The 25,557-nt window shown below is 47.7% G+C and overlaps 1 protein-coding gene and 1 long non-coding RNA gene across 5 annotated transcripts in view; one reads left to right on the top strand and one right to left on the bottom strand.

Moving 5' to 3' along the window:
* MLXIP (MLX interacting protein) overlaps nt 1-25,557 on the top strand; it is a 58,479-nt gene that overhangs the window by 1,631 nt on the left and 31,291 nt on the right. The window lies entirely within an intron of this gene.
* The window catches only part of LOC121816868 (uncharacterized), a 34,336-nt gene continuing 8,832 nt past the window's right edge, over nt 54-25,557 (bottom strand). For all 3 annotated transcript variants that reach the window (XR_009597011.1, XR_006056579.2, XR_009597012.1), the window contains one exon: nt 54-25,347. This is a non-coding gene — a long non-coding RNA (uncharacterized LOC121816868). The remainder of the gene's footprint in view (nt 25,348-25,557) is intronic.

Below are 25,557 nucleotides of genomic sequence, written 5' to 3'. Positions count from 1 at the left end.
AACGTTTCCCTCCACCCCCCCACCCTTTTTTTTGGAAAGCAGTGAGCCCCCAATATACCCAAGTTGTACATTTACCTGAAGCTGAAATGCTAGATATACATAGCTCCCGATGGCATTTTCCCCCTCTGGAATAAATGATTAGTCAACTTGTTCCTTTGTTATGTTCCTGAAATGCACCCCCACTCTGCCCGCCCCCATTTCCTCTCTTGAAGGCTCCCTGACGGTTTGTTTGCCACATGGCTGCAGTACGTTACCCAGAGCTCTCCTCCCACCCCCTTTGCGTGGCACGTTGGTTAGGCTCTGCTCTGATTCTCTGGTCTTGCCAGTTTGAGCTGGCTCCAAGCCTGTGAAGATTTTTTTTTTTAACCCAAATGGTATTAAGGTCTCAGCCCTCTGCCCGCTTTTAGCCGTGCTTCATGCATGCGTGCTTGCTCACTCGTGTCTGACTCTTGGCGACCCCATGGACTGTAACCCGCCAGGATCCTCTGTCCGTGGGATTTTCCAGGCAAGAATATGGGAGCGGGTTGCCATTTCCTCCTGCAGGGTTAGCCCTGCTGACTCGGTCTCAAATTTTGAGCACTTCGTTGGAATCAAACTCAACTCGACTGTAGCATACGGTGCAGTGAGAAAGAGAGGGCTTTCAAACAAACCTGGAGGTGAAAGATAGGAATGTGTTCTGTTAAGCAAACTTAATCCTCGCCTTTATTTTAATATCAACTTCTCCACATACAAAGAGAGAATGGGCGATGGAGTGGCAGGAGGCATGGGCCGAAGTGTTCGCCTAAGTTCTGCTAAAGGGTAAATAAACCAGTCTGCCCTCTGCCCTCAGTTTGAATAACCTGAAGGCGTATTATTAAATGACACCAAAGAATTTTAGTAATGGTATTTTTTTTTTCCACTTCTTTCTAAAATATTTTGGCAGCCAGCCGTTGCTCATTTAGCTTTCTTGGTTGCAGAATGCACGCTTAGTTTGGTTTGAGGCTTACCTTGTTCTTTGAGACCTCCAGCCCTGCTGGTTCTCCGTCCGGCTTTGCTGTCATTCCCTGTGCTGAGTCTCCTGCCACTGCGGGTCCCCCAGTGGGCATCCGCCTAGTAATTTCTCATGAAGATGCTCTTCGTGTCCCTCTCTGCTTGAGGCTAATCTGGGTGGCCCCAGAATTCAGTTGGCAGCGTGGAACACGGGTACAGATTGACAGGAGAAGGACTCAAAACCAGTTATCTGAGCCGCAGCCTCTGGCCCAGAAAGCAGCATGAGAACAAACGTTTCTGACCTCAGCTATCCTGTGAAGACTGCTCACTGGCTTTCAGAGAAGACGGGTTGCGATATTGGGGGCAGGGAGGAACGAAAACAACCCCAGAGGTGGCCTCACTCAGGGCCACGTTGCATCTTCAGCCCCGTTTTCCAGGTCCCCCTCTCCTGGCTGCTGGGCCGCCTCCTCTTCTGTCTGTTTCTGGCCTGGGCTCTTTCTGACTTCAGCTTCCTGTCGGTCCCCCGGCCTCTTCGTTCTAGCCACCTAACTCTCCCTGGTACACTCTGTGCCTTTTTTTTTTTTTTTTTTTCTGGGTTTGGTTTCCTGTTAACTGCTGCCTCCCAGCTGTTTCCAGATGAGGTTCAGCAGCTCTTTGGGGGAGGAACTAAGGGCAGGGGAAGTCGTGGTTGTTTTTTCCCCAGTCGTGTGAAGTGGACTAGGGACTCTGATATGATCTGTCCCTGAACTTGCAAAGTTGTGAACTGCTGAAGGGTCTTTGGCAAGACTGACCTTGGCTGGGGAAAGTGTGGGGTGCCCCGTGGTCCACCTGGACAGGTAACATTGTGGACAGATTCCAGCTTCCTGTAGCTGGCCGTAAAATCCACGTCCTTCCCACACCATGATGCTGAGAAAAGCCCCCTGTAGTGAAATGTCTTGATTTGGTCCTACAGTGTGAGGTCAGTTTTGGGGATGTTTGAAGAGGAAGAAGTTGCCTCTCCCCAAGGCAGAGCAATAGAAATTCATGGCTTGCCTTCTCTAAAGCTTCCTGTCCGCCACTGGGGACATGCGGAGAGTACGGTGTCCCTGCCGGATGGAAGTGAGGATTAACTGAGATAATGTCTATAAATGGGTCTGCCTACCTTCTCAGTTGTGTCCGATTCTTTGTGGCCCCATGGACTGTAGCCTGCCAGGGTCCTTGGTCTATGGGATTTTCCTGGCAAGAGTACTGGAGTGGGTTGCCATTTCCTCCTCCATGGGATCTTCCTGGCCCAGGGACTGAACCCACGTCTCTTGTGTCTCCTACATTGCAGGCGGATTTTTACCGCTGAGCCATCGGGGAAACCCCACGAATGGGTCTAGTACCTGGCAAATAACAAGCAACAGGAGGTTTAATGGGCTGAATCCCTTCTGCATCATCAGTCAGCTGACATTTTTTAGGAGCCCAAGTTTCTCATCCATAAACTAAGAGAAATAACATATCTCACCGGGGTCTTTAATGTGGCTTTTAAATGCCTGCTTGACAGATGCTAAATGGATGCATTCTTGGCTTGTCCATCCTCTCTTAAGCCCCACAGTGGAGCTATGTCCTCTAGAAGATAGTTCATGGTTCTTCCCCTCTTAACATTGTGAGGAATGTCACACATGTAAGTCACCCACGCAGACTCTGAACACATCTAGTAGATAGCTTTCTGGGCTTGGTTTTGGTTTCACTTCTCTACCTTTTTATGTAACTTTATTAGGGACCTTTGGGGTGAATATCTGTGGGGTGAGGGGAGAGACAATTCTTTTATGTATTTAGAGATAAACAGTTGCTTTCTGGACAGTAGATTTCTTTCTTTTTTAAAAATTATTTTTCTTTCTTTTTAAAAATTTATTTTGGCTACACGGGCTCTTAGTTGCAACATATGGACTCTTAGTTGCTAGATCATGTGGGATCTAATTCCCTGACCAGGGATCTAACCTGGGCCCCCTGCATAGGGAGTGTGGCGTATTAGCTGCTGGACCCCCAGGGAAGTCCCTGGACAGTGGATCTCTGCTCCAGTAGATAATCAACGAAACCTTTAAATTTGGATCTGTAAGATACAAGTTTCTAAATTGTAGCCCTGCATATGTATGTATCAGTTCAGTTCAGCCGCTCAGTTGTGTCTAACTCTTTGCAGCTCCATGGACTGCAGTACACCAGGCCATCACCAACTCCCAGAGTTTGCTCAAACTCATGTCCATCGAGTCAGTGATGCCATCCAACCGTCTCATCCTCTGTCGTCCCCTTCTCCTTGTGCTTTCAATCTTTCCCAGCATCAGGGTCTTTTCCAATAAGTCAGTTCTTTACATCAGGTGGCCAAAGTGTTGGAGCTTCAGCATCAGTCCTTCCAATGAATATTCAGTACTAATTTCCTTTAGGATTGACTATACATACGTATAGTTACCCACTGTTCCTGACAGACAGCCAAGGATTCAAGGTTTAAAGCAACTGTCCTCTAAATATTAGGTTTTCCAAGGAAGAACTTTCTAGTCTTGGGCGTGGTAACTAGTTGTAAATGAGGACCATTCACACAGATGACTAAACTGGTTTTACTCTTCCGCAGCCATGCCTAAGAGAAGCAGTTTCTCTCCTCTTGGGCTCTCTTTGGCCTTGAATCATTATATAGTGTCTATTAAAGGGCCGTGCTAGGTTGGAGTGAGGACTCCAGAGATGAGAAAGAATAGTCTCTGTCCTCCAGGAGCTCACAGACTTGGAGTGGAGGACAGATAAACAGGCAGTTGTAGAATAGTTAGCAGGGGCTGTGATAAACAACATGAACCAGGTCTAACAGCAGCAGTGAGGACGGTCCCGAAGCCAGAAGAGTGTGTGTCTGTTTGCATAATTGGGATCAGTGTGGACAGTTTCCCGTGTCATCGGGGTTTCATACATATCTCCCCTTCCCTGTGTTACCTGTCAGAAATTACGATTCACCTTCCCAGGAAGTCCAAGAATTCCTTTTACCTGTCTCTTCTCATTAGTAGTCAGGACAAATTTCCTGTTTATGTAAAGGCTGGCTGGCTGATTGCCATCCTGATGGAAGGGCAAAGAAGGGTGATCAGATTGGGAAGAGCCTGGGGAAAGGGGGTGGAAGCAAGGATGGAGGGAAGTCATTGCTAGAGGGAAGGAAATGCACACTAACTGAGCAGCTACTGTGTCCTAGAGTCTCTAGGTTATCCTAAGTCACAGTAGCCCTCTCAGGCAGGTGCTGGTGAAATTGGTATTTTTCAAACCAAAAAAAAAAGGCACAAAATTAATTTGCCTTGTTGCCGGGAGGTGAGGCAGCTTATCCAGGGTGGTGTCTCTGGAGCTGAAAAGTCTCCTCCTCCTCTGCTCACAGAAGCGTGCAGCTCTGTAAGAGAGAAGGTAGACATGCTAGTTCCTATAAGATTGGAAGAGGGGGGCCAAGATGGGGAAAACAAGTGCCTTTAGGCCACCCCATGCCCTTCCTCGTGCCGCCCTTCCCCACTGGTGAAATCCTGCCCTTCCCTCAAGTCTTAGCTCAAGTGCCCATGGCCCGGTGGTCCCTCTCAAAGGGAGTGAACCCCTTGATGCCAGGCAAATCCACTACCTTATTGATTGTGCCTCATATCTTTATTTACATAGACATGATTCTCCTGCTCTCTTCACCTTTGACTTTCTCATGGAGTTTCACAGTGTCTGGAATATACTAGGCAGTTAAGATAAATATATGGAATTGAACAGGGAAACTCAGGGGCCTAGTGGCCAACATCATAAACTCTCCTCTGATGGACCTTGTTTCTCTTCAGCTGCTCAAAGAGAAACCCCCTCCGTGCAACTCTTGTCTAGGGGTGCTGGTGTGGAGTGGGACAACGGCGTGGTGTTTGTATGGGGGGGCCCGCACAACCTGAGATGGGAGGCAGATGGGTGGTGCCCCAGGATACCCACGTGCTCATTCCTGGGACCTGAGAATACGGTAGGTCACATGGCAGAGAGGAAGCAGGGTTGCTAATCAGCTGCCTCTAAAACGGGGAGATTAGTTTGGATTGCCTGGGTGGGCCCCGTGTAGTCACAGGAGTCCTTAAAAGAAGAGGAAAGCAGAAGAGAGAACTAGCAGGAGAAGGAGCTGGCCTGAAGTCGCTGACTTTGAAGATGGAGGAAGGGGCCATGGGCTAAGGAACACAGGCAGCCTCTAGGAGCTAGAAAAGGCGAGGAACCAGATTCCCCCCTGGAGTCCTGGAAGCCAGCGCTGCGGATATCTTGCTTTTAGCCCCAATTCTCCAGAACTGTGAGACAGTACCTTTGCGTTGTTCTAAGCCACTAATTTTGTGGCCATTTGTTACAGCAGCAGTTTGAAACTAATACAGACTGGTTTCAATAATTGTTTGTTTTTAATTAATTAATTTTATTTTTGGCTGCACTGGATCTTCGTTACTTTGCATGGGCCTTCTCTAGTCTTCATGGGCTTCTCATTGCAGAGGCTTCTCTTGTTGCGGAGCACGGGCTCTAGGTGAGCGGGCTTCAGTAGTTGTGGCCCACAGACCTCGTTGTTCCGCAGCACGTGAAATCTTCCCGGAGCAGGGATTGAACCCATGTCCCCTGCATTGGCAGGTGAGTTCCTAACCACTCTGCCACCTGGGGATGTCCTCAACAGTTTCTCCAGTTTAAGCCCATAACCCAGGTCTAAAAGTCTTTCTTCAGGCTCCTTCCCTGCAGAAGAGCTGAGCATTCCACTCTGCCGTTGTGTCAAACTGTGCAAAGTGTATTAGTGAAGTGACTGCTTCAGGCGATCTAATGATAGGAGGGCCCTCATTATAAAAGGAAGTCTGTAGAGTGGTCTTATTCTGTTGCCCCAGCACAGTTCCTAGAATAAGGGTATTGTAGAAAGTTAACAGCACGTGTCTTTAAGGATTCATATACGGCTGATGAAAAATTCAGAGTGTGAGCTCCTATTGCCCATAATTGAGTTACTTCTTGGGTCTTATATGTGCAGTTCAGACAGCAGATATCTTAGGTGATATTTTCTATCTTGTTGGAATTCTGTCTGTGGTTAGAATTCTGGGCCAGAGGGCTTGAGTTTTAGGCAGAGCCCTTTTGGCCACGGGAATCAGGGCCCCTCTCAAGCTGGCCCTTGCAATGGGGGTTTACTGCAGGGATCAGGAAGTGTGTTCATGAACCTCCAGGATTCCCAGGACTGCCAGACCTCTGGATTCTGGAGGGGTCCAGGGTTGTGGTGGGCCCTCAGCAGGAGGAGCTTGCCCTTTCCTTAGGCTCACCCGCTTAAGTGACTCAGCTCCTCTCTCAGACCCTGCTTTGCTTTGGGATCTTACTTGTGCTGCTGCCAGCTGGCGCTCTCACCTGCCTCTGCTGTCCTCTGCTTCAAAGCCCCTGCCTGTGGGGGTTTCTGCGTCTGCCTGACAGGAGCTCGCGGGTGGCTGAGTTCCGCACACAGACCTGCTCAGAGCTTCCTGTTACCATCAGTGCTCTATGCCAGGTGTCTATTGAATTAGCCCATCGTCTCCAGCTTAAGCGTTGGAGAGGGAGGCCAGCAGGCCCCGCCCTCTCTGATCAGAATCTCAGGGACCCCAGAGCATGTGTCTAGCCCCAGAGCGTCCAGTGATGCCCTTTCCTTTCAAAAGTATTAATCAGGTCTCTGATGGGTGCCAGGCCCTGTTCTCGCCCTTGGGGATGCAGCAGTAAACAAGACATGGTGTGCGCATTCTTTTTGTTGTTGGAGTTTTATTGAGATGTAGGTGGCGCACAGCTATGTGAGTGTTTGAGGCGTCTGGCACAGTGACCTGACTTACAGGTACTGTAAAGTCATGGAGTCTATAGTCAGTTGAGGGAATCAGTAAGCAAATCAGATTTATATTGCTCCTGCCGCAAAGAACATCAACCACACCAGAAGATGGAAAGTGATAGCGGGTGGGGGAGGGTAGGCAGACACTGTATCTCAGCGGGTTGGAGAAGTCTTCCGAGGGGCTGACATTTCAGATTGAGCTGAAACCTGAGTGGTGAGTGGGAGCCAGCCGAGGGCAGTCATTCCAGGCGGTGGACGAGCCCGAGGCAGAGGCCCAAGGTAGAAGGATCAGGCACATTCCGGGGCTGGGAAGCCCAGAGTGGCCAGCAGGTTGAGGGCAGGGCAAGTGTGGGGGAGGAGAGGGGAAGATGGGTTTGGTTGGGAGGTGGGAGGTTAGGATATTCCGTTCATTGCTTTGGGGAGCCAGCTTGTTGAGTCTGCGCAGTGGGGACCAGGGGACAGGAGGGCTGGGGGAACTGATACCAGAATGGTGGCCGGGAGGTGGTGAGACGTGCATGGATGCAGGGCGGGTTTGGGCTTGCCAGTGGAAGGGATGTGGGGGTGTAAGCAAAGAATCAGCAGTGGCCCTGAGGGTTTTGGTCTAAGCTGTGGGGGCTGCGACTGAAACGAGGAAGCCAGGGAGCCCGTCAGCTGTGTGACTAATGAGAGCTGTGTTGAGGACCTGCGCTGTGCGCCTGACTTGGCTACATGGGCTATGGTTGGGGCAGCTCCCTAAGAAGGGGCTGCAAGGGGCTGTTGTCCTCACTGTCACCAGAGTACCGAGATTCTTTCTTCTGTCCTGGCTGTGCCATCTCATCTCCCTAACCTCTCTTGTGCCTCATAAGGGACCAGTTGGCCATAGGAGGTTTTGGCATTTTGAGCTTATATTTGAGATGGCAGTGGTTTTTGTTTTCTGTGAAATAGATACTCTCATATCCCGAACGGTATTTTTACTCCCTTGGGTTTGGTTGTGGTAGAAGAGTACTACCTGGTCTCGGATGCCCTACGAGGAAACATCTCCAAATTGAGCATCCCTAGTGTGTTTGGGGTTGGACTGCACCATCAGAAAAGCCTTCTAGAAGGAGGCAGGGCAGAAAGGGTTATTTGGTAGCTCTAGAAGGACGTCCAAGATCTGGAGGAATAATTCCAGAAACAGAATTCCTTGTCGATAGTTTTTGAGTCTCAGAAGTGATAGTGTGAAAATTGAAAAGAAAAGAAAACAAAGAAGAATCCAGCTGAAGAACAGTGAAGAGTGAGGCCAGGAAGTAAAAGCTCAGAAAGGGATGTCAGGGAGAACCAGGCTGCTGGTGGGAACGGCACTGGAGAGGGGACCCGCGGGGCCTCAGTTCGCTCTTCTTCACTGTTGAGGACTACTGTGTGCGTAGGAGGGCCTCTTCTGAAAGCTAGTTGCCACTCCTTCCTTCTGTGGCTTGTGGGCACAGGCCATCCGGGAAGACGATGGCCTCTTGTGCTCCATCACCACGGGACAGACAGTCATCAAACAAAAAACAGCTGCTTCGGTAGAAAGTAGGAGAATTAAACTAGTTTCCAGATATTTCCCCAATATTCTGGCTTTTAAAAAACAACCTAAAGAACCGCGTCTTGTGCTCAGGTGGTCACTGGCCTGTTTGCAAATGGACTGCCTCATCTTCTGGGACCAGCCCAGAGAGCTAGACACTATGCTTTCTAGGGAAAGTGAATTTATAAATCCGTCTTATTTATTAGAATGAAACCCTTTCAATGAGTTCTTAAAACAGTGCGTGATTATATTAGCTTGCTGTTTGAAACAGCGATTTTCTAGCTGAGTAGCGGGGCCTTTTACCCAGGCTCCTCTGTTCTTTAAATAATTATTATTTTGTTGTTGTTGTTCTTCACATTATTAAACAGATCTTTCTCTGCCTTGGAACAGGACTTTCTTCCACTTGTGCAGACGAGTTTATGTTATCATTGGTGTTAACAACTTTATCAAGATGGGACTCATGTACCTTAAGATGTGGTCGTTGTACGTGTGCCGGTCATTGATTTCCTTTCCTGTTGTGTAGCCATAATTGGAATCCAGCTTTAGAACATTCCGTCACCCCACTAAGACCCCTCATGCTCTCTTATGTTTAATCCCAGGTCCTGCCTTCGCCCCAGACAACCGTTAATCTGCTTTCTGTGTCTGTAATCTGCTTGTCTGTGCCTTTTCTGGACATTTCATGTAAATGGAATCATACTGGATGTGGCCTTTTGTGTCTGGCTTTTTTCACTTGGCATGAGGTTGGCGAGGCTCATCTGTGCTTATGGTGCACGTCCTTATTTTGTTCCTTTTGATTCCTGGACAGTGTTCCGTTGTGTCATCGCACCACATTTTGTTTATCCAGTCATTGACAGGCATGTTTTTTGGGGAAGCCTGGTAGCTTCATTACTTGGATGTTGATGTTCCATTTTCTGTAGTAAAGTTCTCTTACAGATTCAGCTAGGGACTTCCTTACAAGGTGGAACTAGGAACTACAGTGAACGTGGTGGGAAGATGATGGATCAAACACCACTAGACGTGGTGCCGCTGGTTGGTAGCATGTCACTTAGCCCTGAAAGTCAGGATGTCTTTAATTGTAAAGGAAGGAAAAAAGTGAGAGGGGACATGGGGGTTAGACTAGAATGACCAATCTTTTTCTTATTACCAATCTTATTTTTCTTCCGTGGACCTTGTGTATTTGAGAGGTACAGCCTTAGGTGTAAATTGTATTGAGCAATAAAAAGGAACAAGCTTCTGGCATGTGTCAGAAACATTACGTCGAGTGATGCAAATCTTACTCAAGAGATTAGATATTGAGTCCCTTTATGTGAAGTTCTAGAAAAGGCAGAGCTAATCTGTGGTGGAAAAAAAATCAGCTCAGTACTTGCCTGTGAGGGAGGTTGAAAGGGGATACTGGGGAAAAGTAGGAATCTTCCAGGATGATGGTCATGTTTTATAGTATTGTGACTATACTAGAAACCAGTGAACACTTTTCAAAGGTGAATTTTTTGGTGTGTAAATCATGTCTCAATAAAGCTGTTATATTAAAAAAACCGCATCATTAGGACTGACCCGGATGCATTCTTCTTTTTGTAGCTGAATAGTATTCCATTGAGAGCCTGTTATACAAAGTGAAGTAAGTCAGAAAAGAAGGACAGATACTGGACATTAACGTGTGGATATGGAACCTAGAAAGATGGCACTGATGAACCTATTTGCAGGGCAGCATTGGACACAGACTTAGAGCACAGACCTGTGGGCGCAGTGGGAGGAGGAGTGGTGGCGCGAATTGAGAGAGTGGCGCGGAAGCATGCACGCTACCGTTTGTGACGCCGGGAGCTCCGCCCGGTGCTCTGTGACAACCCTAGAGGGGTGGCTGGGGAGGGAGATAGGGGGTCCAGAAGGGAGGAGACATGTGTACACTTGTGGCTGACCCATGCTGATGTGTGGCAGAGGCCAGCACAATATTGTAAAGCAGTTACTCTCCAATAAAAAACACCACCGACAGAAAACCCAAACCATTCAGGTTTTCAACATTATCTTTAGGGAGTCTTATTTGAGATCTTAAATGCTAAATATGTCAGTGTCTAGGAGTTCCAAGAGTCTCTGTCTTCCATCTCTTCTGTGTACAGTAAATGAGAGACTGCTTGGGAAGGTGACCTACCCTGAGCATTTCCCCTAGATTAAAATCGACTCAGGAATTCGGCTCTCCAGGTTACCTCAAAGCTCCACAAATCACCCTAAGGTTATCCTGTTAAGGCCTTTTTTCCTTTTAACATTGTCTGGGTCAGGGGGTCATAAAGTCAAATGCCCACAAGGGTCAGGAGATAAAAGTGAGGGTCATCGGTAAGGCGAAGAGGACGTTTGCCGTCTTTTATTTTCTGGCTTCTGATGGAGTCATGGTTACAGACAAGCACTTACTTATTATGAGAACCCTGCAACCGTAAACTGCAGTTGACCAGGCCTGCCTGATGGAAGAGCAGTGGGGTGGCGGGGGTGGTGTCTGTGGTGAATTGGTGGGTACCTGCTGGCTCTACAGGGGGGCAGCCATCACCCAGCTCCAGGTGACTCTAGCTATTTGGGAAATTGAGCTCAGTGTTACAAGGTCTGGCATATTTGAAAACTGGAAGAAATCTGAATTTGTATGTGAACTCTACATTTCCATTTCTACCTTGGGTCTGAGTTCAAGTATTAGGAATTCTAGGGAAATGAGTTTAATCTCGGTTGCATCTGTTTATCTGTTGGCCTTTCTTTTTTATTTTTTAATGTATTCTCAAAATCTGTTTTGGCTGCACCGCATGGTATGTGGGATCTTAGTTCTTCAACCAGGGATTGAACCCACCCCCCTTGCATTGAAAGTGCGGAGTCTTAACCATCAGACCGCCCGGGAAGTCCCACGGTTGGATCTCATTTAGAACTGAGTCTTGGCCTAAGGGAGGAAGGAGTGTGTGGTGCTCTTTGCCACAAGGGCAGCCCTGGCACAGGGCATATCTTGTGAGGTGTTCTCACCCTTAGGTGTGCCTTCATGAAATGTTTCTGTTCATACAGTCAGAACCATCATCTTCTGAAAACAAAATCCAAGACTGTCCTGGTAAACCCCAGACGTGTGTGTGCTCCTGGTAGACAGTTACTTGTAGAGTTATGAGGAACCAGGGCAGTTATTTTAAATGATCATGATTTGGGGGTGGAGAGTTGACTTCATTTCACTTCTCCATGTGAAGTTCTTGGACAGTGGGTTACTCATCATTTTACATTCCATTTCTAACTGTTATCCCTTAACTTCACCACCAGACCTGCCTGAGGCAGAGCTGTTTTCATAGGGTGATTCCAGGGTGGAGGAAAGGGATAATCATTTCACTTAACTCCAGACAGTTGATTTGGTTGTCGCTGAAACAAAATTATAGCTTGAAGTTAGACAGAAGAGGCCTCTCACTTGGCCCTTGTTCAAAGTTTCTAACCTGCACATTGGACGTTGTGTTACAGGCCTCTGGCTGTGCTTTGCAGTTAACTACCTGTGTGTGTGTGTGTGTGTTTGAGGTAGTTAAAGGAAGGGACGTGCTTGCTTTGAACCCTTCCCCCAGCGCGCGCGCGCACACACACACACACACACACACACACACACACACACACACACACACACACACAGTGTTCTCGCACAGCCACCTTCCACACGATCTGAGGCTTTCCACCTCTTGAAGTCTCTGTCCGTATTTGATCTGATCTACAGAGGTGTTGGCAAGTAGCTTTATGGTTCTTAAAGGCCAAGACTTTGCTCCTGAGCCAGATTGAAATAGAGTTTGTACTTCTCAGAGCGACGGCAAGCATGCTTACTGAGAAGTTGGGAGTATTACTCTTCTAAGCTTAGGACCTTACTTTTTGGATTTTGACTGTATTTCTGGGCCCCCTTCCAGGGAAAAAAATCCCCAAACTCAATACCCACAGATAACCACCATCGTATCCCTGGTGTTTATTCTCTCAGACCTTGTGGGGTTTTTATTTTTCGGGCAGAGTAAGTGTGTTTTGTTTTTGTATCTAATAGATCATGAATGCCTTTCCCAAATACTCATCTGCAGTATTTTTCTAGTGGCTGAGTAGTACTTCATTGTGTGGACGTACCGACACTTATGAAATCCCTCTCTGGTGGACCTTGAGACCATTTCACTTGATTTTTGTGTTCCTGAGCCCCTCTTCCATTTCTCTTATCCCTACTTTCTCTGAAAACATCCTTCTGCCTCCTCCTCCTTCCTCACAGGAAGAACTCTCTCCTTGAGAACCTCTCAGCAGGACCCTTGAAGAAAAGGGTCAGGGTTCCCCAGCCTGGCCTGTCCCCCGCCCCTGCCCACTCGGCTGAGGTGTGTGTGGAGGTTGGAGGTGAGCAGGTTACAGCCCAAGAGCAGCCTTTGCTCTGCGCCTCAGGCCGGAGAGAGGAAGGCTGGCTGCACTGCCAGCCTGCAGAGGGGCAGGGGACACAGGAGGGTGTCTGACACACCCCGCAGCGTGCCTGCCTGCGAGCTCGCACGTCTCCACCCTGAGGCCAAAGCTCCTCACTCCTGCCAGCAGGAGGATGCCTCCCCTCGGCCTTCTGTTGTTCCAGAGGCAGGGAGAGAGCATTGAACTTCAGGAAAGCTGGTGGTTCCAGCTGTGGGCCCGCCCAGCTGGGGCACGCTCACCTGAGCCCGGAGCCACGTGGATGCATGTCCCTGCGAGTCACAGAACAGATGCCGGTGTGACTTGGTACATGGAAAGAAGAGCTCACTCAACTCTCTGGAAAAGTTTAAGTACTTTCCATCCCATCAAGTCCAGAGGTGCTGATCTCTGGCTCTCTGGCAGCCTTACTCGTCAGCCTGATCCACTGCGGGGTTTCTGTGGTTCTGTCTGTCTGCCCACCCACACTGGTGGCAAGAGTGTGTGGCGGGGGGTCTGATATAAGGCAGAGGACTTGGGTGATGTTTTAAATGCTGGATGAGGTTGTTACAACTCCCTAGGCCCAGCAGCAAGGCTCGCCTGCCCTTGGGGCATCCAGCTTCACTGGCTGCCTCCTAGCCCAGAGCTCCTCACTGTGACCCCCATCTCCTAGCCCAGCAGAGCCTCCCCTCGCCTCCCGGCTCTCTCCCAGCCTGGCTCCCTAGTGACTGGACCAGTTTTCAATTCCTCTTAGTTTTGAATTTCATGATTTTTTTTTCCCCCACAAGAAACCTTGGCAGAAGACTTTGTTCCCTGGGAAAAAAGCTCTCAGAAAAGCAGAGAACCGCGCTATCAGCTCAGCCCCTGCCTTGTCCTTGACGATGTCCCAGCACAGTACCTGCGAGCCGGCAGGCAGGTGGTGCTGAGGAAACTTACCTGGTGGGCATGGCCTTCAGATGCTTCCCACAGCGGCCAGTCAGAGACCTGCTGATTACAGTCGAGCTGGCCAGCCTGTATGTAGCCAGCTGCTTTTTTGCCCGATAAGTTTGTTTGCTTATCTCTGTTTTCCTGCCAGTTGCTGGCTCCCTGGAGCCATGGGTGTGTTTGTCGTTGTTTGAAGTGATTGGTGAAGTATGGATTAAGTGAGCAGGGCTAGGCGGGGTGTGAGAAATAGGGGGTGTCATCCTCTGGTCTCTCTCACCCCCTGGCTCTTACCTGCAGAGAGAATCTTCTCTGGTTTCCGCCCTAGAGGGCGGCAGCCTTCAGGCTTCTGGAAAGCTGGGAGCAGCCACCTCGGCTCAGTGGCTCTAGCTGAGGTCTTGAGTGTGCTAATGCTCTGAGTGCTAAGTCGCTTCAGTCGTGTCCGACTCTTTGCGACCCCGTGGACTGTAGCCTGCCAGGCTCCTCTGTCCATGGGGTTCTCCAGGCAAGAATACAGGAGTGGGTTGCCATCTCCTTCTCCAGGGGATCTTCCCTACCCAGGGATCGAACTCGTGTCTCTTACATCTCCTGCACTGGCAGGCAGGTTCTTTACCGCTAGTGCCACTTGGGAAGCCAGAGTCCTTGCAGCAGTGTCCATCTAAGGGCAAGTGAGTTTCCTTGGCTAAGGCAAACCAAGAGAGAAATAACAGCATAGTCCAGACTGAACACAAAAGCGATCCCGAGCAAGCTGCCCCTCTAATGGCCTGGAACAGTGACCCAGCAGCACTGTAAACAAGCTTGACGCTTCAGCCCTTGTTCTCTGTTGGCCAGGGTCCCTGGAAGCGCATCAGTATGTGAGACTCAGCTATGTCCCAGGAGCAGTAGGAGCCCCACGACTACAGAACTGCCAGCCTGGGTGATGTGTCATCGCTGAATGGCAGCTGGCCTGCCTCTGTTGCGTCACACGCTGTTAGTGTCTGAGAGTAACTTTCTTCCCTCTTTTTAGCCTGGTGTCTCCAAGTCCTGGGGACCAGAGATGGAAATGAGGAGGGGCGTGCAGGGTTTGTTGGGCTGTTGCAATCTGTCGACAAAGCCATCATTGTCTGGCATAAAGCACCAGTTGGTTCACTTTGAATTGCTCCGTCGCTCCAGTGCTCAGTAACGGCTGTTTTTCTTCCACCTCAGCAGCGTTCCCGGGGGGAGGTGAAAGATGGACTGCCTGATCCAGAGGGGAGAAACTGCTCTCCCTTGCCCTGCCTGCGCAGCAGCATCTCAGGTGATCAGTTAAGCACCCAGAGCAGACAGTCTGCTCCTGGTCAGCCGGCATCCCAGGCTGCTGCTGGACCCCGGCTGGAATTCGGCTGTCTTGGCCTCTTGGAGGAAGGGAGCTTTTAAGAACCAGGCTGCTGCTCGTGGCCTCAACCTCCCGTGGCGCTCGCCTGTCCCGGCAAGGTGCCCTCCCCACAGCCTTGCTGCCGAGCTGACCTCCCCTGTGACCTTTTAGCCTACCATCTCTCCCCGTTGTGTATGATGCCTCAAGCTGCGGGGTCAGTCTGGAGAGCGAATCTTTCCTCTGGCTGGCTGAGCCAGCCAGATGCTGTCCCTTGAGCCTGGGGCAGACACCCAGAGTTTCGGTCCTTTCTGGTACCTCTGCTCCTCGTCAGTTCCACGTTTGTGTGGTCAGATTGGTCCAATCCGGCTGTCTTTGTGGGAATCCCAGCAGCTGGGGTGAGGCTGCCAGGGACTCCTGAGGGAGTGAGGGAGCTCACACCGGAAAGCCTAGGCCTCCATTTGCTTCCAGTGCCAGGAATTTCATTTCCCTGCATCTGGATAGCTCTCCAAGTCCAGTGTGGTCACGAAATGACGTTTGAAGAGCTTAGGAGAAACGCAGAGTATGAGAAACATTTTTTTTTAATGACCCTGACCCCAGACAGACAAGTTCAAGTGCTTGTTTTCTCAAAGATGGAGCTGCAAAGGCCAGAGAGTCTATGAGGTGGACAAAGCTGGATGGACGGGAGGGGGTGATGTAAAATGCCCTTGTCCACATTGTTAGTTCTCCCTTAGATACAGTCTTGGGAACCACCTCCATGAGGGGTTTGGGGAGCACAGAAGAACCTATCAATGGAGCTGAATTGCTTCTTTAGTTCAGTCCTTTGAATTTTGTGGTATTAAAGTTGGGTGGGTAGCTATTAAAATATGTTTGCAAAAATGACTCATTTGTTTGCCCTTCTCTTAAGGAGTAGAGCTTCCTTTGATACAAGCCAGTTTTCCAGATCACTGTTGTTTATTTCATTAATCATCTCTTTTATAAAATCAGCCCTTCTTAATGAGAAGTGGAAATCCCTCTCAAATGGGTAATAATCTTCAATGCTTTCTTTTAAAAAAAATGTATATATATTTATTTATTTGGCTGTGCTGGATCTTAGTTTTGGCACACAGGATCTTCAATCTTCGTTGCAGTGTGCGGGGTTTTTAGTTGCCACATGAGAACTCTTAATTGTGGTGTGGGATCTGGTTCCGGACCAGGGATCGAACCCAGGCCCCCTGCATTGGGAGCATAGAGTCTTAGCCACTGGACCACCACGGAGGTCCCTGCACTGCTTCCTTGAATGTACTGAGTCTAATGTAATGTTTGATTATTTAGAAACCTATTTCTGAATGTTACTTCCTGTGTAGTCCTAGCACCGTAGTGGCTTCTTGATGAAGTTGTACCGAAGCAGTATGTTCAATTCTCTGCTCAACCATCTCAGTCTCTCAAGTGAGCCGAGTTTTCAAATCTTCAATGACCCGTCTCCTCCGGGCTGTTGGCTGCCACCCGTTCTGCAGTGAGTTTGCCATTTCCGTTCCCTTTTTGTCCGGGGCCTCCCATTTTCCATTGGTTTGCATAACTTGTTAAATTGAGTGTAAAATGAGAGTAATTAACTTAGTGAGGGCTTAGAGACTCTCCTCTGAGTCAAGTGCACAGACCTTTACTATCTGTCTTGAATTATTTTCACTTTCTTCAGTGGACCTAAATTAAGCTCCAGCTAGTTGTGAGATAATGCTATACTTACAAACTTCTTTTACAGAGTGATTTTAAGCCATTATTATTCAGTTACATCACTGAAATTTGTTGAATGGGTTAACTTGTATGTATGAAAGAAATTATCTGCAGATCTTAAGAATATTAAGCTCTTAAGAAAATGCCAGTGTGTTCTCATTTCTGAAATGTGGCAAATTAAAAAAAAAAAAAAAACACAACTCCAAATCAACATGATAAACCAAGTCCCCTGGCTAGTTAAGTATTTCTTTCTAATAATTATGAGAAGGAAATTCACTTTTTCCCCTTTTCAAAGTGGAAATAGTTTTTTTTTTTTTATGTGGAAATAGTTTTATGAAGGTTCCTTTCCAGCTCTCCTCCTTGTTGTATAGAAATGCATACTCATTGTCAAATGGAGTATTCAGGCATTTCAGGAAGACAGAATTAGAAGAACAGAATCCTCTGAAACATTCTTCTTGGGTTTATTTATTTTGTCACGGTGCCCTTTTTACTTTTTTTCTGTGCCTGCATAGGTAAAAATAGACCTGTACCATCATTAAAGAGCCAAAGTTTTTACTTTTGATAAAGGCCAATGGATGTTGTTTTTAAATGGTTCATGCTTGTTAGTGTTCTATTTAATAAATCTTGCCAAACCCAGGACCTCTAATATTTTTTTCCTAGGTTTTCTTCCGGAAGTTTTATAGCTTTAGCTCTTGCTTTTAGGATTGCGCTCCATTTTGAGTCAGTTTTACATATGGTGTGAGGTAAGGGTTAAGATTCAGTTTAAGAAGTACTTTGATGAGTGTTCTTATTTCTACCTCTTCTCATTCTGCTTCTTTAGTTGTTTTCGTAAGATGCACCCCTAAAAGTAAAACTGTAAGATCAAAGATTCACACTGAAGTCTTTGATATATGTTGCCAGACTGGTTTTCAGAAGTTGTATCAATTAGAAAAGGACAACCCACAGGGAGCTCAAACCTGTGCTCACCCTGACAACCAGGAGGGGTGGGTGGGATGGGAGGGAGGGTCCAGAGGGGGGAGCCTGTACCTACAGCTGGTTCATGTTGATGTATGGCGGAAATCAACACAGTATTGTAGAGCAATTATCCTCCAATTAAAAATAAATTTAAAAAAAAGAAAAGACAACCTCTATAATGGGAGAAAGAAAGTGTTAGTTGCTCAGTTGTGTCTGACTCTTTGTGATCCCATGGACTGTATGTAGCCTACCAGGCTTCTCTGTCCATGGGATTCTCCAGGCCAGAATACTGGCGTAGGTAGCCATTCCCCTCTCCAGGGATCATCCTGAACCAGGAATCAAATCTGGGTCTACTGCACTGCAGGCAGGTTCTTTACCATCTGAGCCGCCAGGGAAGCCCATAACGGGAGAAAGTATTTGCAAATTATGTATCCAGTAAGGACTCTGCATCTGGAGTAGGTAAAGAACTCTGCAACTCAAAAATAAAAAGACAAATAGCCCAGTTAAAAACAGGCAAAGGAGTTGAATAGTTACTTTTCTAAAAATATTATAGATATATGGGCTTCCCTGGTGTAGACAGTAAAAAAAATCTGCCTGCAGTGTGGGAGAACTGGGTTCGATCCCTGGGTCAGGAAGATACCCTGGAGAAGAAAATAGCAACCCACTCCAGTATTCTTGCCTGGAAAATTCCATGGACAGAGGAGCCTGGTGGGCTGTAGTCCATGGGGTTGCAAAGAGTCAGACACAACTGAGCAGCTAGCACTTTCACAGTACGCGTGTGAAAAGGTGTTCAACACCACTGATCATTAGAGAAATGAGTCAAGCCCGCATTGCAGTCCTGCTTTGTACCCACTAGATTGATAAGTGTTGGCGAGCATGCAGACAGATTGGCACCTTCCTGTAGTGCTGGTGGAAATGTAAAATAGTGTAGCTGTTGTAGAAAGCAGCATAGTAGTTCCTAAAAATACTTAAACATAGAGGTGACATTTGCCCCAGCAATTGCACTCATAGGTATGCATCTGAGAGAAAGGAAAGCACTGCACAGACATTCTTAGCAGCAGTGTTCCTGGTAGCCAAAAGGTAGAAACAGTTCAAATGCCCATCAGCTAATGAATAAAGAAACAAAATGTTATCTGTCCGTTCAGTGGAATATTAGTCAGCCACGAAGTGGAATAATATACTTGCTCCAACATGGATAAGCCTTGCAGACATGCTAAGTGGAAGAAGCCAGTCACAAAAACCCATGCATTGTATGATTCCAGTTATGTGGACCCTGCAGGATGAGCACATGTAGAGAAGGAGAAAGTGGATTAGCAGTTGTTCAGGATCGGGAGGTGATGACTAAGGGGTACAGAATGTTGTTTTGAGGTCGTGAAGATGTTCTACATTCGATTGTGGTGATAGTTGCACAATTCTGTGAGCACACTAAAACCATTGAATTGTATACTTCAAATAAGTGAATTGTATGTGAATTACGTCACAATAAAGCTGTCACCCGCCTCCCCCCAAAAAGGTTGTACTGACTAGTATTCCCACTAGCAGTATGTAAGAGCCCATTTGCCTATATCCGCCCCAGCTCTGGGTTGTTCATTACTGTAATTTTAAATTCTGAATCAGCTCTGTTGAGGTTTAATATGTAAACAACAAAATACATGCTTTTAGATGTGCAGTTATATGTGTGTGCTCCATCAGTTGCTCAGTCGTGTCTTGTTTGTGACCCCATGGACTGAAGCCTACCAGGCTCCTCTGTCTGTGGAATTTTCCAGGCAAGGATACTGGAGTAGGTTGCTTTTTCCTTCTCCAGGGAATCTTCCCAACCCCAGGGATCAAACCCAAGTCATTCTAAATCAGCTCAATTGAGGTTTAATATGTAAACAATAAAATTCACCCTTTTAGATGTGCAGCTGTATAATTTTGACAAATATACATATATGTGTATACATGTATTATCACTGCAGCCCAGATACAGGACACTTCCACCACCCGAGAAGGTTCCCCGGGACCCTCCCCAGGCATTCTACCCCATCTCTGTCTCTCCCACTGTAGCTTAAGTTTGTCCAGTGTTTTGTGTAAATGGAATCATACAGGATATACTCTTTTACCTGACTTCTTTTGTTCAGCATATATTTAACTCGTCTGTCATACATGTTGCTCCATGTATCAGTATTATTACCTGGATAGACCACAACCTGTCTTATCCGTTCACCTGTTGGTAGACATTTGGCTTGTCTTCCTTTCATTGTTTTCAGCTTTATCACGAATAAAGCTGCTACGAATGTTTATGTACAAGCCTTGGTGTGGACGTATATTTTTATTTCTCTTGGGGAATGTTTGGTGATGTGTAAAGTATATATTTAACTTCATAAAAAACTGTCAAACGGTTTTCAAAAATGGCTATACCTTTACAGAAATATTAGGTACCATTATTACTGTGCATTCAAAGCTCTGTTAATCTGAGCCAAAAAATGGCGTCTCTTTGATCTGTAGTGTATCATTTGTTCTCTGAATTTGACCATTTATTTTATATTTGTGAGCTTCCTTTTAATTCTTTGGATTTTTTTTTTTTCAGTTGGGATGTGGGTCTTTTCTTCTCCATTTTTTTTTAATCTTTCTATTATAGAAAATGATAACAGAAAAGTTGAAGTAATGGTGCAGCCATCATGTTTATAATCACTGCCCATACAGTTCACATTTGTTAACTTTTGCTACACTTGCTTAATGTGTCTGTATCTCTTACTTTCAAAACCCCTAATAGTACAAGAGATTTCTTTCTGAAACTTCCCTTTCTTAAACCCTACCCTCTCTTTCCTTCCTCTCTCTTTCCCCTCTTTCTCATTTTTAAGTTTTTTTTTTTAACTGTGGACCATTTTTGAAGTCTTTATTGAACTTGTTACAACACTGCTTCTGTTTCACGTTTTGGTGTTTTGGCTCTGAGGCATGTGAGATCTAGTTTCCCGACCAGGGGTTGAACCCGCGCCCCTTGCAATGGAAGGCAAAGTCCTAACCCTTGGACCCCCAGGGACGTACCCTCATTCTGCTTTATTTAAATAACTGGTATGAGAAGCTAGCTCTTCCTCCTGCCCTGTCGTCTTTTTGGACGACAGATTCAGAAAATTACACTGAACCCGAGTGTGAGACGGAGACACGCTGACTTGCCACGGCTCTCTTCTTCTCCCAAGAGTATAACCACTGTAGCGGACCCGAGCCCACCAGAGAAGGGGAGGCAGCAGTGAGGTGAACTTAAGGCTCCAAACAGTCAGCACTCTTAACTCCCATCATCCAAGCTAAGAACAGAGGAGGCAGGGCGCCAGAAGCCACAACTGCTGATATTTTGAGGAAGACCTCTTTACTCCTGCTGGAAACCCTTTTCTCTACAGCCCCTCTCCCGGGTTAAGTCCCGCCCGTCTTGGAGACTCGGCTCAGGCATCCTGCTTGAGGAAGCCATCCTGAACCCACCACTGGGCGCCCTGCTGTTTCCAATCCCTGCACACATGCCCTCTCTCCCTCGAAGCAAGACATTTCTGACTTTCTCATTAGCTTGTGAGGTCCGAGGGCCGGAGCCTGGCTTTTGCACCCAGTCCTCCACGCAGAGTCTGACGGTCGTACGCAGGCTCTTGGCAAGTGTTGCTGGGAGGCTTCACTTCCTGGCCGGCAGACGATCTCTCCCTACAGTTATGGCTGCGTTTGCTTCCGTGGTCGTGAAAGCACGGTGGACTCGCAGGCTCTTCTTTATCAAAACACGTATTTCTCTGAGCCTTATGAAAGGCTGAGGAATGAAAACTGTGGCCTTTCCCTTTTTATTTGTTCCAGCAGCTGCCTTCTCATCATTTTAGGGCAGTCGTTTCTCACTTGGTACCTTTCATTATTCTTTATTCTTTTAGATTCTTAGAATTACGGGCTTTGAACCGAAAGAGGCTTAGCCATCAGCTGCACAACCTAAAGGGCTCCCAGGTGGCTCAGTGGTAAAGACTCCACCTGCCAATGCAAGAGATGAGAGTTCGATCTCTGGGTGGGGAAGATTCCCGGGAGAGGGAAATGGCAACCCACTCCAGTATTCTTGCCAGGAAAACCCCATGGACAGAGGAGCCTGGAAGGCTATAGTCCATGGGGTCGCAAAAGAGCCGGACAGAACTGAGCGGCTAAACAACAGCAACGACACGACTTAAACTGTGAACCCAGCTGGCCTGTCCACTTTCTCCTGGTGCACCTGCAGCGCTTAGAACTGCACCCTCAGCATTCCTGCCTGGGTTTTCCCTCTCTCCCTCCCGCTGTCTCCCAGGTTTCCCCTCGCTGGCCTGCCTGCGTGGTGCTTGATACAGGGCCTTGCTGTGAAGGGTGCCTGAGAGCTGAGGAGGGGGGTGAGTGATGGGTCCCTGGCAGCGTTTTCTTGCTCGGGAGGCTGGGTGCACGGGGAATGGCAGGCTTCAGTTCCTGTTGAGCTCTTAGGCTTTTCTCCTATGTAGATACTTGTCTGGGCTGGGAGAGTGAAATGGTGCTAATAAAAAAAGAGACGGTTGTGTTTGTGCTGCCAGTACTGGTGGGATTCAATTTGTCTGTTCATTGAAGAACCGCATATCTAATCTCTAAGTGGTAGTTCCCTTTGGCTCTCAAGGACCTTTGCTCATCACCCACCCCTAACAGTCATTCTCTCCTTGTCCCTTGAGTCGAGTCACTGGGAAGCTTGGCTGAGGCGGCCAAGAGTCCTTCAACTGTGCTTTCTCACAGCCTAGGGTCAGAACTGTTCTGAACGTCGTGGGAAATGTCAGCCGGATGCGTTCATCCGTTTTATCAAGAACCTCCTGTGTTCCACACCCTGTCAGTCCATTCTGAATACCTTCTTCACTTCTTTCTCGCCGCAGCTCTGTGACACAAGACTGTTTGTCTTTTCCCCGAAGAAAGCGAAGTTACGGAAGGCCAGCTGTCTGCCTGAGGCCACATGGCCGGCAGGCAGGGACACGGATGGGCGAGTCGCAGGTGGTTAGGAAAGCGTCCTTCTGAGTAAAAGCTTCTGCTGTACTTTGGAGTCGGCCCTTATCGTGAGGCACGTGGTGTTTCCACCCATGAAGGTGGCCCGGCCTGAGACTCTGTTGATGGATTTTTCTGTCATCAGGACAGCACAGTGGACAGGATCAGATTTCCTCAGTAAAACCTGGAATTTCGACATGGGAGGCATCAGATGTTATCCTTCTTTCTTATGCCAAGAAAGCGTAGCCAGCCCTTGCAATAATAGAAAGACTCTGAAACTTAATGGTTAAAAAGTCCCTGTGGGCTTTCTTGGCAGCTCAGTGGTGAAGCATCTGCCTGCCAGTGCAGGGGACACGGGTTCGATCCCTGGTACGAGAAGATCCCACGTGCCGCAGAGCAACTAAGCCCGTGTGCCATATCTACTGAACTCACATGCCTACTGAAGCCCACATGGCCAGAGCCCGCACTCCGCAGCAGAAGCCACTGCATTGAAGAGTAGCACCCCCTCACTTGCTGCAGCTAGAGAAAGCCCACCCTGTGTGCAACAACAAAGACCCAGCCCAGCCAAAAATAAATAAAATTATTATTTTTTTTTAAATCCCTGTAAATGGCTGGCTTCAGGTTTTGTTCACATACCTCTTCCCTGCAAATGCACACTGGTCCCCAAAGATCTGTAGGATAAATAGCACAAAATCTTGCCATTTGGTTCAGTCTGTCATTGCCCCACAAACTCCTGCCCAGCCCATTTGTTGCTTTTGTGTGTGATTGTGGAGCATAGTCCTCAGCATAGCAGGGACTTCAATTTTGAGAAAATAAAATGTTCCATCAATTTTTGGGTGGACTTTACCCTCAGCCCTGCCGTTTGTTGGATTATTTGTGCCTCAGATATTCCCATTTTATTTTCGTCTGCTCTCCCAGGAGGCCTTGAAGCAGGGGGAAATGAAAGAGATAAGTCACCCTGACCTTGATTTTTATAGCACTGTAGTAGCTAAAGGTGTGTTTACCCTCTCAGGGAGCCATAAAAAAAACACTTTTCTTTTTAAGCATTTGCAACAGCAGTTAAGATGGCAAGTAGCTCTGCAGCTGGGCTTATAACACATAAAGATCAGAGGTTAAAATTGGGATATGGTAATAAATCAAAACCTCTTTTCATCTTTCACCCCTGTGTTTTAAGTTTGGTTTTATGAGTAACAAATTGTTGCTTCTGACCTAGAGGGCGTGGTGCAAATGAGTGTATGAGAAAGGGAAAATGGAGGCATTTTGAAGGTGAGGAACTGTGTGGAGACAGTGTCAGCAGATGTCAGCGTCTTCTCAGCTGGCCAGGGTGGAGACGGATGGCGTTTCTGAAGCAGAGACCAAGCAGAGATTATCTAGCTTGCCTTCGATTTAGGGTGTTAGTCTCCACCTCTCCTGCTCATCCTCATAGCCTCTGCCACTTAGAAGGTTAATGAGTTGATTAAAAAGCATGCCTGGGAGGAGGATGAGAAGAGGGAGAGATGTACGGTGACAACCGATCCTTAGCAGCAGACGAGAGGGAAAGTCTCTGTATAGGCAAAAGTAAAACAGATTTTATTTTGAAATGTCTCTTATGGGAAGAGTGCTGTGCAGAGTTCTTCATCTGGATGCTTTTTAAAGGGGCCATCCCCAGTGGCTCAGACAGTAAAGAGTCTGCCCACAATGCAGGAGGCCCGCATTCAATCCCTGGGTTGGGAAGATCCCCCGGAGAAGGGAATGGCTACCCACTCCAGTTTTCTTGCCTGGGAAATCCCATGGACAGAGGAGCCTGGCAGATTACAGTCCATGGGACAAAGAGTCGGACACGACTGAGCGACCAACACTTTGAGTTTTCGTGCCTTTTATAATCCCTCTCCTCGACAATAGGTCAGAGGTCTGTGGTTGTGGGGTTGCTGTAGACCTTGTCATCCCTCCTTTGCTTAATGGTGGCTGGTGTTACCCCATCGCCTCCTACTGTGGGTGCCTCTCAGTTGTGTTCTTAGGGCCAGCCTCTGGGGAGGGGTACCGTTCAGACGCTATGAACTGGGAAGGACGTTGGGAAAAGCTAGTTCAGATCTCCCCCATCGAGAAAAGGGAAACTGAGGCCGGGGTGAAGGAATGACCTGTGGGGCAGAGATGGTGTCCCTTTGCCGTTTAATATCAGAACTGGGACCCTGGGGCTGGAGCAGGCCTCCTGGTTTCGTCTTCTCCAGTTTGCAGCAAACCCTTCCCTTTCATCTAGGCGTCTTCTCCAAAGTGAAGCAAGCCTGGAAAAAGTAGCAGTCAGTTAATTCATGAAGCCCTGTGGCCTGATTTTAAAGGGTGAGGGGAGGAGATGGGAGGTGGAATGGGGAGAGGGGGACATAAACCGAGACCAAACAGACAGTAACACATCCTGTGAGAGCCTGGACTTGAGGCCAAGGAGGACTTCAGTGTGGGAGGGGGCAGGTATTGAGATGGGGAGTGCTGCTGGAAGGGTGGGGAGGTGTGGGTTGAGTGAAGGCAGGAATGGGGCTGGCAGGAGGTGGGGGGAAATTAGAGAAAATTAGAGATACCGAGGGAACATTTCATGCAAATATGGGCACAATAAAGGACAGAAATGATACGGACCTAACAGAAGCAGAAGATACTAAGAAGAGGTGGCAAGAATACACAGAAGAACAGTACAAAAAAGATCTTAAAGACCCAGATAACCATGATGATGTGATCACTCACCTAGAGCCAGATATCCTGGAATGTGAAGTCAAGTGGGCCTTAGGAAGCATCACTGTGAACAAAGCTAGTGGAGGTGATAGAATTCCAGTTGAGCTATTTCAGATCCTAAAAAAATGATGGTGTTAAAGTGCTGCACTGAACATGCCAGCAAATTTGGAAAACTCAGCAGTGGCCACAGGACTGGAAAAGGTCAGTTTTCATTGCAATCCCAAAGAAAGGCAACGCCAAAGAATGCTCAAACTACCGCACAATTGCACTCATCTCACATGCTAGTAAAGTAATGCTCAAAATTCTCCAAGCTAGGCTTCAACAGTA

The sequence above is a fragment of the Ovis aries genome, chromosome 17 (assembly GCF_016772045.2).
Source record: "Ovis aries strain OAR_USU_Benz2616 breed Rambouillet chromosome 17, ARS-UI_Ramb_v3.0, whole genome shotgun sequence".
Classification (NCBI taxonomy): Eukaryota; Metazoa; Chordata; class Mammalia; order Artiodactyla; family Bovidae; genus Ovis; species Ovis aries.
This window is presented reverse-complemented; position numbering and strand designations above follow the sequence as displayed.